The sequence below is a fragment of the Lampetra planeri genome, chromosome 46, assembly GCF_965212315.1.
Source record: "Lampetra planeri chromosome 46, kcLamPlan1.2.h2, whole genome shotgun sequence".
Classification (NCBI taxonomy): Eukaryota; Metazoa; Chordata; class Hyperoartia; order Petromyzontiformes; family Petromyzontidae; genus Lampetra; species Lampetra planeri.
The window spans coordinates 8,406,782-8,421,660 of NC_136152.1; the positions used below are offsets into that span (position 1 = coordinate 8,406,782).

Consider the following 14,879-nt stretch of genomic DNA (forward strand, 5'->3'; position numbering starts at 1 on the left):
GAGCTCGTTAGAGCGCGAGACCTGAATCGATTGCAGCGGTGGATTAGCTAGCACGGGTGGTGGTTTCCGTCTGGCGCACTCAACGCACCCCTTCAGAATATTTACCACGTCACTCCCCATTCCCGGCCAATAATAGTCACGCTGAAGCAGGGCAAGAGTTTTGTTTACTCCCAAATGCAAGTGCCGTTCGTGTGCGGCCAAAACAATTTTCCCCCTTACAGCCGAAGGCACCACCAGCGCGTGCCGCCGGGACAAATTGTCCCATCTCATCAACATGCCCTGTTTAAGTACATAGGAGCCAGTTCGCTCCTGGTCCTCTTTAGGACCACCCACCCTGCGGCGCAATGCTAGCAGGGAGCTGTCCGCCATTTGGAGGCGGCCCCACTCGCCCAGCGACAATGAGAGCAGCGAGTCCCGATCCTGACAAGTAGCGGGGACCTCCCCGATTGGCGCGCCCGCAGTCGCAGCCAATGTCCCCTTATCTTCCACAACCGGCGGTTTACAGCGCGCCGATCCCGATAGACACGCACATTTCTGACACGGCAACAATCGCGACAGGGCATCGGCATTTGTGTGTCGCAACCCCTTACGGTATGTGGTCGTGAACTGATAGTCTTGGAGGACTTCCAACCACCGCGACAATTGGCCCGAGGGTTGGGCGACCCTCAATGAATACTGTAGCGCCGCGTGGTCCGTCCGGACCGTAAAGTGACGCCCATAGAGATACGGTCTGAACTGTTGTACAAAAAAAACAATGGCGAGCAGTTCACGACGGGTGACGCAGTAGCGCTGCTCAGCCGGAGACAACACCCTGCTACCATAAGCGACCACCCTTTCGACTCCCCCAACGACCTGGGACAGTACCGCCCCAATGCCCGTGTTGCTAGCATCCGTGTCTAGCAAGAAGGGACTCGCAAAATCCGGATAACGCAAGGGTGGGGCGCCCACCAAGGCATCCCGAAGGGCGCAGAATGCGGCCTCCTCTTCCGGTCCCCATTTGAACTTCACACCCTTTGCCGTGAGAGCGTGCAAGGGTTTTGCAATAGTGGCGAAGTGCTCAACGAATCGGCGATAATACGAAGCAAACCCAATAAAACTGCGCACGTCTGCAACCGACGTGGGCGTCGGCCATGAACCGACACAGTCCGTCTTCGCGGGATCGGTAGAGATCCCCGAAGAGTCGACAATGTGACCCAAGTATCTAACGGACTTACGAAAAAGGTGGCATTTGGCCGGTTTAAATTTCAATTTAGCCGATCGCATTCGCAAGAACACCCCTCTCAATCGCTGGAGGTGTTCCTCAAATGTTTTACTGAAAACAATGACATCGTCAAGGTAAATCAAGCACGTCTCCCATTGCAAGCCTGACAAAACCAACTCCATAAGGCGCTGAAACGTCGCTGGAGAGGAGTGAAGTCCCATGGGCAACCGGTTAAACTGGAACAGGCCCCCTGGAGTCCGAAATGCTGTCTTAGGTTTAGACTCTTCGTCGAGCGGCAACTGCCAGAATCCCGATAACAAATCAAGAGTCGAAAAATATCGTGCACCAGACAATGTATCGAGGGACTCATCCATCCTGGGGAGCGGATACGCGTCAGCCACAGAGATCTTATTCAGGCGACGGAAATCTACGCAAAATCGCAAGGAGCCGTCTTGCTTCTTAACCAGCACAATAGGTGCTCCCCCTGGACTGGAGGAAGGCGAAATAATGTCGGCTTCAAGCATATCGTTAACGGCCGACTGAACATGTTCCTTTTCGGCAGGACTCAGCCGGAAGGGATTTAACCTGACCGGTGCCGCATCGCCCGTGTCAATGTGGTGGCTTAACAAATCCGTACACCCAATGTCATATTTATGCTTGCTGAACACATCAGAAAATTCCATTAGTAACTCGCGCAGCGCACCCAACTGCACCCCTGACAAATCGTCCGCGCCCGCGCACATCGAATGGACCCATTCAAGGTCCTCTTTCGGTTCAATATTCTGCGTGGGGCTCGAATCAACATGCGCAACCAGCCGTTCCTCCGCAGGAACCCGCGCCGCGTGAGCCAGCACGGTACCTTGCTGAATGACGGCTGGCCGCGATCCAGCGTTTAAAACCATCACAAACGGATCCTTGTCCGCCCGAACCAAAGTGTGAGCCACCGACAGATCGACCCCTCCTACAGCCCTGTTAGAAGGACCCAAAAGCATGCCTTGTTCCGAAGTCCCCTCTACCCATGGTTTCCTTAACCGGAGGGGAATTAACATCTGTGAACCCGGGGGCACGTGCACGGTCTGCGTCGCCAATGCTTGTATCGTGGCGCACGCCGTCCGAATCTCAGTAGGGCTCGTCAAAAATGAAATGCGGCGACCCGAAGGTAGTTCAATGCAACGCTGATCGATTAGAATTTTAATGGGCATCTTAGCCAAAAAATCAGTGCCCAATAGACAAGGAACCGCCAAAGAAGACGAAACAAAAACGGGTCCCGACAATTTGATATTTCCAATGCAAATGGACGCCCTAATCTGACCGATAATGCCCAACGATCCCCCATTTGCGGCGAAAAACGGCACATCCACTGGAAGCAGTGGACGGCACTGGACGGGGAGAATGTTATAAATGAGGTCAGATATAATCGTCGCCGATGCCCCCGTGTCCACCAATACCCTGACCTCTACCCCATCAATAGAACCCGCAACGACGGATGAACCCGCTGAAGCAGCCACAATTCTATGTCCCAACTCCGACCACTCAATGTCTCTCCGGTCCCGGCCGAAACCCCCTCGCCGTACCGAATCCCCGAACCCTAACCGGCCCTCTTCCGTCGCTCCGCGACGGCCCATGCGTGTCGAGTGTGTGGGCCGAGCATGTGAGGTGCCGCGACTTGCCGGGGTTTGTAGGGATGCCTTGGGGCCTTGGTCGTCGTCCAGCCGAGATCCCATGGCACGCTGACGGGGCGCGCGGCAACCGGACGCCACGTGGCCCCGGAGGCCGCAGTTGTAGCACGTGATGAGGGTCGTCGGTGATCTCGGTTGCTCCAGCTTGCGGGTCGATCGCAGAGGCGACCGATCCCCCGACCTCCAGTCCCCCGGTCGTCCCGCGGTGAACGCCTCCTCTCGCGGACTGACGACTTGTAGTTCGGTGATCACCGGACCCGGAGTTGAAGCCACAGCAGCGTTGCAGACGACCCCCTGTTTGCGTTGAAGGGCCTCGTGCGCTTGTATACTCGTAGCGACCCGTAAGGAAGAAATGTCGATCTCGTCGGCCGTGTTGATGGGGACCCCCAGGTCCTGCGCCAACTTAAGCAGCTGCTCCAAAACCATCGCATCCTGGCCCTCCTCGTCCATACGAGGGAATGCAGCATCGGCGAGAGCCAGCAACGCCGTGCGATAGGCGAGCGCGGTCTCCGTGTCCGCCTTCCGCCTCGCATAAAAATGATGGCGGCACGCCGAGGGAGGTCCGTAGACCCTGGCCATGAGACCCAGCGCTGCCTTAAGCGTGGATCGGTCCGACCTCCGAGCTGACATGAAGGCCGCGAGCGCGTTGTCGTCCAACATGGCAGGCAATGCCCGCAGCGCCGTAGCATCGGACCAGGCCGACATCTCCTGATGCGCCAAAGATCTGCGCTGAAACTGGCCCCAGTCCCCGCCTTCCGCCTTGAAGGCTGACAATGCGGGGAGGCGCTGTTGAAAAATGAAGTCGTCCTCCGCGTCGTGGTTTCTTCCCGCCGCGCCGTCGGTGTGTAAGATGGCGGCTCCAATGGCGGACGCCTGATGGCGGTCCGCAGCGCGCGTCGATGACGTAAGATGGCGCGCTTGGAGACCCGCACCCACGTGGCGGTCGCCGTTCCCGCCAAAAGTCGCCGCCGATGAAATGGCGGGAATCGCCAAGTCATTTTGGCGGGAATCTGCAGGGCGACCCTGTAGAATGTCCGCTGCCGTCTCCGCTCCAGCCGACGAGCTGATCTCCGCCAGGATGGACGCGGCGGCGAGCAGCAGCTCCGCCAGACGAGAGTGCGCCTCCCGGAGCACGGCCTCGGTCCCCCTCCGCTCCTCCGGCGCCGCCGGCGGATCCTGCAGCGTGGGCCATTCTTTGTCCTCACCCCCCGACGGCAGCTGGCCCGGGTCGTCAAGGTTGTCCTCGCGGTCACTCCCGTGGGTCCGAACGGTCTTCCTCGTATCCATGCTTGGAAGACAGTTTCACTTCTGACGCCAGTTGAAGTATTGGAAATGACGGCAGGAAACTCCTTGACGGGTAACACACTTCTTTTATTAAATCTTCACTTATCTCGATACAACGTGTAGTCTCTATTCTTCCGCGTACGGTCACCAGACACCGGTACAACTCGTAACCTCTTCTCTTCTTATAACACACCGTACTGAACTCGTGTAGACTCCAAGCCTCTAGCTACACACGCCTCACTCGTCTCGTGTAGACTCGCCTCGTGTAGACTCTTCTCGTGTAGACCCTATGCCTCTGGCTACACACACATCACTCGTCTCGGGTAGACTCTTCTCGTGTAGACCCTATGCCTCTGGCTACACCCACATCACTCGTCTCGGGTAGATTCTTCTTGTGTAGACTCGTCTCGTGTAGACCCTACGCCTCTGGCTACACCTATATCACTCGTCTCGTGTAGACTCTAGGCCCCGGCTACACACTCGGCATGCTGACACTGCATGCTCACACTACCCCCGCCTCTGGGTTACACAGAGTCCCGGTCCTCGCAGGACAGCGGGACTAGGTACCGCAGGGCCCTGGCTCTTCTTCCCGTCTTCTGTCTTCGCTGGTTACACTCTCCCTGTGCGCCTGTGCGCATCCCCTTATATAGTCGTTCCTCCCGGGAGACGGAGCGGATGCGGACCTCGATGCGAGCATCGCTTGTTAGTGAACCAATCACAACGTGTTATCTGTACGATCCTCTTTCCCCAACGCGTGTTTCCACTCACCAACCAATCACGCCGCGCTGCCACTCGATCACTCCCACACCCGCACGTCACCGGCACCCAGCCAATCAACACCACACAACCCACGATCCCGCGCTGACCCCTGATCCCTCACCGTCAGCGCGCATCACCACCCACACATCCAATCACAACGCGCTGGCACCTGATCGCTACCCCAGCGCGTATCACCACTACACAGGTACAGAGAGGGAGATCGTCTCTGTGGGGTGGCCTTAAATAGACAGAGGGGGGCGGAGGCAGAGAGAGGGAGGGGTTAGAGAAAAAATTTACATGTCAATAAGTACGAAGAGACGCGTAGTAAAGTGCGCAGGCTTGAACATTAGGAGAGAGGGAGAAAGAACACACTAAATTAAATAACCTAGCAAAATATCGAAATGTTTTGTAATACAACAGAGAGAGTCGGTCAACACACAATTAACGCATAGCCTGGTCAATTACGTATTTCAAAGATTGCTAAGTTAGAATTTAAGTGTGAAAATTCCAAAGAAAGACAAAACATAAAACAAGAGGAACGGAGACACACAGACAGAGCAGAACATAAGAACGACAAAAAACGAGTGTAGACAGAAAAAAGTACACTAAATATACAGGCAGAGAGAGAGAACAAAAAACCCAGATATTTTGCTAGGTTATTTAATTTAGTGTGTTCTTTCTCCCTCTCTCCTAATGTTCAAGCCTGCGCACTTTACTACGCGTCTCTTCGTACTCATTGACATGTAATTTTTTTCTCTAACCCCTCCCTCTCTCTGCCTCCGCCCCCCTCTGTCTATTTAAGGCCACCCCACAGAGACGATCTCCCTCTCTGTACCTGTGTTACTCTCTCTATGTATCTTGGTGATATCTGTCTGCTTATATGTCTGTCTATAGTTTTCTGGTTAGATTTTTTGTTGCTATTTCATTTATACCTGATGATGATTGCTTGTGTTGCAATCGAAACGTCGTATGCTATTATTTAATTTATTATTTTATCTTTATACGTGACTTTACCGAAAGAACCAAAGAATAATTCCTGCAGTCACGAAAGCTCCAAAATTAAGATAGCAGGGAAACTTAATGAAACCACCTTGGAGACCCATCAGGAATGCCACCATTTTGAAGTTTCCGATGACCTCCCAGCCCTACTCATCATACTTCAAGGCATCCAGCAAGGTCTTGATGTTGTTGTAATCCTCTTTGAGGTGCACAGAGTGAGCCAGGGGAAGAGACGGATGCTTGTTACCATTATGGAGCAGCACGGCTTTGAGGCTCCTGGATGAGCTGTCAATGAAGAGACTTACAGCCCATCTTGACGGGTGAAGAAGCTGCAAAAAGGTTGGTGATGCTTCCTCTGAACTGCGACTTGCACACTTTCATCCAACAAGTTCCACTGCTGGATCCTAGACGTCAAAAGCTCGGCATTGGACTTGGTGAGACCAAGATCTCTGATCAAGTCATTGAGGTCTTTTTGGTTGGGGTAGTATGGGTTTGTAATCTGGATCTACAATGTCTTCCTCACTCTCTGACTTTCTGCTCTCTTCTAAAGACAGCTGCTCTCCAGAGGAGTGGGTACGGGGAGATCATGGCAGTGTGGCACCGGGGCGATGGATGAAGGAAGGATACGTGATAGCAGGTGCATTCTTGCCAGTCCGACGTTTGGGAAGGGTCCACCATGCAGAAGTAGCAGTTTCTTGAGTGGTCAGTGGGTTCCCGACAAGTTCTTGGGATAGCGAATTTAATGGCTCTCTTTTCCTTTCTGTACCATCCTACAAAAATACATTTATTTCACCCATGTGTAAGAGATTCTCGCAACATTTTTCATACATGATATATCTTTTCAATAACATTGAAAATTGTAACAAAAAAAATTAATTAAAAAAATTTAACAGGTTTTTTTTTAAACAAATTTAATATTAGTAGTTACATTGGGGAAACTAAGCGAAATGTATCGGACCGTGTTCTTGAACAAAAGGCAGATTTGAAACACGGTAGGACAAATACAGTGAGGGAAAAAAGTATTTGATCCACTGCTGATTTTGTACGATTGCCCACTGACAAAGAAATGATCAGTCTATAATTTAAATGGTAGGTTTATTTGAACAGTGAGAGACAGAATAACAACAAAAAAATCCAGAAAAACGCATGTTAAAAATGTTATAAATTGATTTGCATTTTAATGAGGGAAATAAGTATTTGACCCCCTCTCAATCAGAAAGATTTCTGGCTCCCAGGTGTCTTTTATACAGGTAACGAGCTGAGATTAGGAGCACACTCTTAAAGAGAGTGCTCCTACTCTCAGCTTGTTATCTGTATAGCTGAGATTAGGAGCACACTCTTAAAGAGAGTGCTCCTACTCTCAGCTTGTTATCTGTATAAAAGACACCTGTTCACAGAAGCAATCAATCAGATTCCAAACTCTCCACCATGGCCAAGACCAAAGAGCTCTCCAAGGATGTCAGGGACAAGATTGTAGACCTAGACAAGGCTGGAATGGGCTACAAGACCATCGCCAAGCAGCTTGGTGAGAATGTGACAACAGTTGGTGCGATTATTCGCAAATGGAAGAAGCACAAGAACTGTCAATCTCCCTCGGCCTGGGGCTCCATGCAAGATCTCACCTCGTGGAGTTGCAATGATCATGAGAACGGTGAGAAATCAGCCCAGAACTACACGGGAGGATCTTGTCAATGATCTCAAGGCAGCTGGGACCATAGTCACCAAGAAAACAGTTGGTAACACACTACGCCGTGAAGGACTGAAATACTGCAGCACCCGCAAGGTCCCCCTGCTCAAAAAAGCACATATACATGCCCGTCTGAAGTTTGCCAATGAACATCTGAATGATTCAGAGGACAACTGGGTGAAAGTGTTGTGGTCAGATGAGACCAAAATGGAGCTCTTTGGCATCAACTCAACTCGCCGTGTTTGGAGGAGGAGGAATTCTGCCTATGACCCCAAGAACACCATCCCCACCGTCAAACATGGAGGTGGAAACATTATGCTTTGGGGGGTGTTTTTTTGCTAAGGGGACAGGACAACTTCACCGCATCAAAGGGACAATGGACGGGGCCATGTACCGTCAAATATTGGGTGAGAACCTCCTTCCCTCAGCCAGGGCATTGAAAATGTGTCGTGGATGGGTATTCCAGCATGGCAATGACCCAAAACACACGGCCAAGGCAACAAAGGAGTGGCTCAAGAAGAAGCACATTAAGGTCCTTGAGTGGCCTAGCCAGTCTCCAGACCTTAATCCCATAGAAAATCTGTGGAGGGAGCTGAAGGTTCGAGTTGCAAACGTTAGCCTCAAAACCTTAATGACTTGGAGAAGAACTACAAAGAGGAGTGGGACAAAATCCATCCTGAGATGTGTAGAAACCTGGTGGCCAACTACAAGAAACGTCTGACCTCTGTGATTGCCAACAAGGGTTTTGCCACCAAGTACTAAGTCATGTTTTGCAGAGGGGTCATATACTTATTTCCCTCATTAAAATGCACATCAATTCATAAAAATGTTGGCATGCGTTTTTCTGAATTTTGTTGTTGTTATTCTGTCTCTCACTGTTCAAATAAACCTACCATTAAAATTATAGACTGATCATTTCTTTGTCAGTGGGCAAACGTACAAAATCAGCAGGGGATCAAATACTTTTTTCCCTCACTGTAGCTCGGCCGTGGCTGATAATTGTTTTAATGCGGTGGGCTCACACGAAATTGATTTCTCTAAGACGAAGGTACTTTACAAGCCCACTGGCTATCAACAAAGATTCGTTCATGAAGCCATCCATATATATAGACACAGACACAATTTCAACCGAGAGCAATCATGGGAAGGACGTTATCAACCAGTTTAAGTCATAATTGGCTATAGTGTTCCCATCCTACCACTTGTGCTTTCACAGGGTTCACACTAGCACAGCCACTTCGTGCGCCGACCTTTTGGTTGCTGCTCTGCGATCTCACATTAACATGATAATCTCTCATGAAAAATGCAAATTTTCAAACTAGATTCGAAGCTTTCGTGACTGCAGGAATTACTCTTTGGTTCTTTCGGTAAAGTCACGTAGAAAGAAAATAAATTAAATAATAATAGAATACGATGTTTCGATTGCAACACAAGCAACCATCATTAGGTAAGAATGAATGAGAAAACAGTAAACTTAGAAGTATAATGCAATACAATACAGAGAGTCGGCTAACAACAGTCAACACCCTACCTGGTTGATTACGTTCTTCCAAAGATTGCTAAGTTTGAGAGAGAGACAAAACACAGACACGGAGACACAGACAGACACACACGCAGAGACACGAGACACAGAGAGAGACATACATAGACAAACAGAAAGACATACATAGACAAACAGAAAGACAACGCCTCTGTGTCGAGGCCTTAAATAGAGAGGGGGGTGGGGCAGAGATAGAGGGGGGGGGGTAGAGAACAATGAGACAGTTGTGTGGCATTCCTGCCCATAGCGGCCCGGAGGAGAGACAATGGACTTAGAAACAAACAACCACGGCAAAATTTAGAGAGAGAAATAGGAAGTTTGAGAAAACAAATTTAGTAAAATTAGGAAGTGTAATGCAATGCAACACACAGAGTCGGTTAACACACAGTTAATGCATAGACTGGTTGATTACGTTTTCCCAAAGATTGCTAAATTATAAGTTAAGTTTGAGTTGAGGCAAATCCTCCCCGTAGACGTGGTTCAAACTAGATTTGAAGCTTTCGTGACTGCATGAATTACTCTGTGGTACTTTCAGTAATGTCACGTAGAAATAAAATAAATAATACAAGAATACGACATTTTGATTGCAACACAAGCAACCGTCATCAGGTAAGAATGAATGAGAAAACAAACATAGTAAACTTAGAAATATAATGCAATTGTAGTGAGTCTAACTGAGTCGCAAACGTCTGGGTAGCAACACTTTAGTACATCAACTCAACACAACATAACGTAACCTACACTTGGGTGTTGAACGCCCATCTAACCACGCTACGGCAGAACGAGACACGGTCCCGCTATCCCGGTCCGGACCACAAGCTGGATCCCGGACCGCGTGGCTAGATGCTTCAACCCGTCGTGGATCTTCTTCACCAACATTTCGAAGAACCCCGAACCCCTCACGGGGCCCCCATTATATCGGCCTGGGCTGTGGCTGGCTCCGCCCCTCGCCCCGCCCACCTTCTAGATCTCTCGAGCTCTTTTCCGAAGGCTCCCGAGAGCTCCTTTATACCAAGTGACCGCCCAGTGGCCCCCGTCCACCGGTGGCCCCCCTCCAATATCATCCGGTCACGTGTCGGCAGGTCAACCAGTGTATCATGTCCCAACGTGACCCTGGCTGGCTGACACTCTCGCTGCCTCACCGGGAGCCCGCACCGCACACTGTCCGTATGTGCTTCTGCGCTAACCAGTGCTGACCCAAGCCCCGCTAGGGTTGGTACTACGCTCAGTAACTGAGCTGCACATAATGACAACATCCGCCGTGGCCTCGCAAGCCCTGCACCACACAGTGACATTCACAGTCACTACACCCCCCCCCCTCCCTAGCATCCAGCCGTCCCAGCTGCCAACTCCCCCGCAAGTAAGCAACCGACGTACATATATACAGAACAACGAACAAGTGTGCTCCAAAAATAACAACAGCACAATATATTACCCAAACCGAACTGTACAATATATACACCGAGAGAAGAAAAAATACACAACAGCGAAAAAATTAACAACCCAACAATCGCATCGTACAAGATCCCCACAATCAACATCTCCCACCCACAACATGTAACAATGCCCGTGAGCTCGATGGCGAGCAGGATCAGCCAAATACTTGCCACGACAACCCATGACGGTGTGGGAGTGTGCAATGCACAGGGATCATGCGAATCGAGTCTTTGAGTGGGTCCGTGATGCCGGGCCTCTCGGCGGGTTGGGCTCGCCCGCCCTGGACGGCCTGGGGGGAACAATAAATCGAACTGATGAAGCCGGCTCCTCCGAAGAGCAGCAGGCCGGGCCGTCGGGTCCTTCACGTCCAGAGCACGCGAGGCATCAATCGCGCAGCGCCTGGGGGCGGAACAGAAACACTATTCTGAGGACCCGCGTTGGCAGACACATGCCCCAGCTCATCGGGCACACCCGACATTCGGCCCCTGCGATATGGAGATGAAACAAACTCACATGGCATGATAAATGGCTTAAGACGAGAGGGGTGTGCAAACCAACTCCGCTTACCAAACCGAATCTGGACACATTACGGCCATACGACGAACCGAACCACACCAACCGACCCTCTCCATGGTTGCAGCAATTTGGGAGATGTGCCCACCGGCACCTGTGGACAATGCAACCAGGCCTTGTCCCCCGGCGACCAATCGCACAAGGAAACACTCGCTCCATTGAGCCGCTCGTTGGCCAACTGTCTGGCCCGGGAGTTAACACTGGCAGCTTCCCGCACCTCGGAAAGTTTGGCAAGTGTGAAACGAACCGAATCAGAAATTTTTGACACTTTCGCGGCAGGCGCAGCTTGTAACTGCACATTGATGGGAGGATGATACTCCCTCCCAAACATAAAAAAATTTACCCGTAAAAACAAAGTTTTTCACTATAAATCCTTTATATGCGTGGCGGCTAGAGTCCTCTCGTCCTCTGGCTTGAGGTGGCTGCCACCTATGGGTCAGATGATTGCCTGCCACCATTAAGCAATTGGTAATTACATATAATTTTTTTTCCTAAAAAGTGTAAAATTTTGGAAAACATTTTTCACGAAAATTAATTGTCACGCACGAGTCTGTGTGCAAAATGTCAGCTCGATTGGATCACGGGAAGTGGGTAAAAAAACGACCGAAAGATTTGCACGGTCGTAAGCGCGCAAGCAAGCAAGCAAGTGAACTTAATATAAAAGATAAAAAAAAAATCGCGACAAAGGTGGGATTCGAACCCACGCGTGCAGAGCACAATGGATTAGCAGTCCATCGCCTTAACCACTCGGCCACCTCGTCTCACGCACTCACACACGCAAGCACATACAACCAGAACCAGGATGAAGACTTGCACGCACATACATATGTAATGCGGGCGTAAGCGACCTTCCGGAGGTGACGTCACGGGGGGTGGAGTCATGTGACGTGGGGGTAAGGTTCGGGGCTTTAAGCGGGTAAACCGGAAGGGGAAGGTAGTCGGGGTGCGAGCGGAAAAGAGTGAGGCCACGCGGGCAAGTGTGGAGAGGGGGGGCGCCGACGGCGATCGGGAGCCAACCCTGAAGATAAGAGGAAGCTGCGGAGTGGTGTGCAGCTGGGGAGGAGACAGCCAGGAGGGCTGCGTGTTAGAGGCAGCGGTGTGGCTGCCAGGAGGAGCTGCGGAGAGAGAGAGAGAGGGGGCTGCTTGTTAGAGGCAGCGGTGTGGCTGCCAGGAGGAGCTGCGGAGAGAGAGAGAGAGGGCAAGAAGCTGTGAGAGCTGCGGAGGGAGAAGAGCAGCAGCGAGTACAGCCAAGAGGGGCTGTGTGAGAGAAACAGCAGCGGAGCTGCTGTTGTGGATCGGGCCGACATTGGAGTCAGCACCGTGGAGAAGCTACAGAGTAAAGACAGCCGTGTGGGTGTACAGCACGAACCGAATAATAAAGGACACTGAGCCAGACATCGTGGTCCAGTCGTTTATTACACATACAAACAGACCCCCCCACCCCCACACACACAGTCATACCATTATTTTTTCCTAAAAAGTGTAAAATTTTGGAAAAGAATTTTCACGAAAATAAATTGTCACGCACAACGAGTCTGTGTGGAAAATGTCAGCTCGATTGGATCACGGGAAGTGGGTTAAAAAACGACCGAAAGATTTGCACAGTCGTAAACGCGCAAGCAAGCAAGCAAGTGAACTTAATATAAAGGATTTAAAAATAAGGGAGAGTAGCCGATGGACGTGTGAGGGGTTACCCTATAAGTGGCAAGATCCGCAGGAATATGCAAGTCCCAATCGACCTGTGACTCGCTGACCAAGTGACTCAACATGGAGGTCAGAGTCCGGTGTAGGCGTTTGACCATGCCATCTGTTTGCGGGTGGTACGGTGACGTGTGTACCTTTTTCGTCCCCAGAAAATCGCCGCAAACCTCACGCAGCAGCTTGAACGATTTTGTTTTACCTTGATCCGTCAAGAGGCGCTCGGGGGCACCCTTATCCAGAAAATAGCCATTGAGGAATGCCTCGGTAATAGTCACAGCCGATTGATTCGGGAGCGGCCAGGCCATAGGCCAGCGTGAGAAATACTCAACGCCCACAAGCAAGTACCTATTTCCACGTGCGGAAGTAGGAAACAGCCCGATAAAAAATCGAGGGCAACAATTTCGTTAATATGCAAGACCTGGATGGATTGCAGTGGAGGGCAACAGGATCTCGCTGGCAGCTTCCGCCGGGCACATTGCACACAGTCCTTAAGCAGATCTTCTACGTCGGATGCCATGGCCGGCAAATAAAAATCCAATTTAAGAGCGGCCAGCATCTTTTGCACTCTGCAATGCAACAATCGTATATGCCCCATCCATACAACCTCGCCACGCAGGGAAGTAGGGACAACAATAGCATAACGGGGGAATCCCTTGTCCCAATACATGAGTAGCCCGCCCCGCAGGACAAATGAGGCGACACTTCGCGGAGCTGCGGAGCCGTGCCACCGGCGGTCTCCCTGACACGCCGGCGCAACTTAAGGAGAGACGCGTCCTCTGCCTGCAGGCGTCCCCACACCTCGTAGTCCAACCCGATAACCGCATCCCGTGCGGCAGGGACGTCACCCGTCCTGCCCATCGTGTCCGCGGCAGACGCAATGAGAGGGCAGGGGGAGGTCGACTCGGCCGGTCGACAACGACCGGAACCCGAAAAACAAGCACAAGCACACGCCTCGCCTGTGGGCAATCACGACAGGATTTTCATATGGCGAGAACCTTTACGATACGTAACTTCGAACGAAAAATCCTACAGGATTTCAAGCCAGCGTGACAATTGACCTGGGGGCTAATCCACACGCAGTGTGTACTGGAGCACCGCGTGATTGGAGCGCACCTCAAAATGTCTCCCGTACAAGTAGGGCTGATATTTTTACGCAGTACCGCTGCTCGGCAGGAGACAGCACCCTGCTACCATAAGCGACCACGTGCTCCACGCCATTGACAACCTGGGATAACACCGCACCAATGCCGGTATTACTGGCGTCCATGTCCAACACGAATGGCAACGAAAAGTTGGGATAATGTAGGGGAGGGGCGTTAAACAGCCCATCACGAATGGAGCAGAACGCAGCTTCCTCCTCCTTCCCCCAATGATATTTTTAGCCCTGAACTGTCAATGCGTGGAGAGGTTTCGCAATAGATGTGAAACCCGCGACAAATCGGCGATAGTAACAGGCAAAGCCGATAAAACTGCGCACCTCGCTGGCTGAGGTGTGGTCGGCCACGTCCGAATGCAAGCAGTTTTTTTCGGGTCTGTCGCGATGCCCGATTCGCTAACTATATGGCCCAAGTATCGAACCGATTTTTGGAGTAGGTGACATTTTTGGGGCTTGAATTTCAGGTTGGCTGCATGCATCTTAATGAAAACAGCCTGCAGGCGATCCAAATGCTCATCAAACGTGAGACCGAAAACAATGACGTCGTCCAAATATATTAGGCACGGATCCCACTGGAGGCCCGCGACAACCAACTCCATCAGATGCTGAAAGGTGGCCGGTGGGGAGTGGAGCCCCATTGGAAGCCGGTTAAACTCAAACAACCCTTCTGATGTTCTAAAAGCCGTCTTGGGCCTTGAAGTCTCGTCAAGCGGCAGCTGCCAAAAGCCCGACAGAAGGTCAAGGGTGGAAAAAAACCACGTGCCCGCCAAAGCGTCCAACGAATCGTCCATACAAGGTAAGGGCTATGCATCCACAACAGAAAGCTTGCGGAAATCAACACAAAACCGCAAACCGCCATCGTG

The 14,879-nt window shown here is 51.3% G+C and overlaps 1 non-coding gene across 1 annotated transcript; it reads right to left on the minus strand.

Moving 5' to 3' along the window:
• Window positions 1-11,838: 11,838 nt before the first annotated feature.
• Window positions 11,839-11,920, minus strand: TRNAS-GCU (transfer RNA serine (anticodon GCU)). The gene has a single exon. It is a non-coding gene; the product is annotated as a tRNA-Ser (tRNA).
• Between the last annotated feature and the right edge of the window lie 2,959 nt (window positions 11,921-14,879).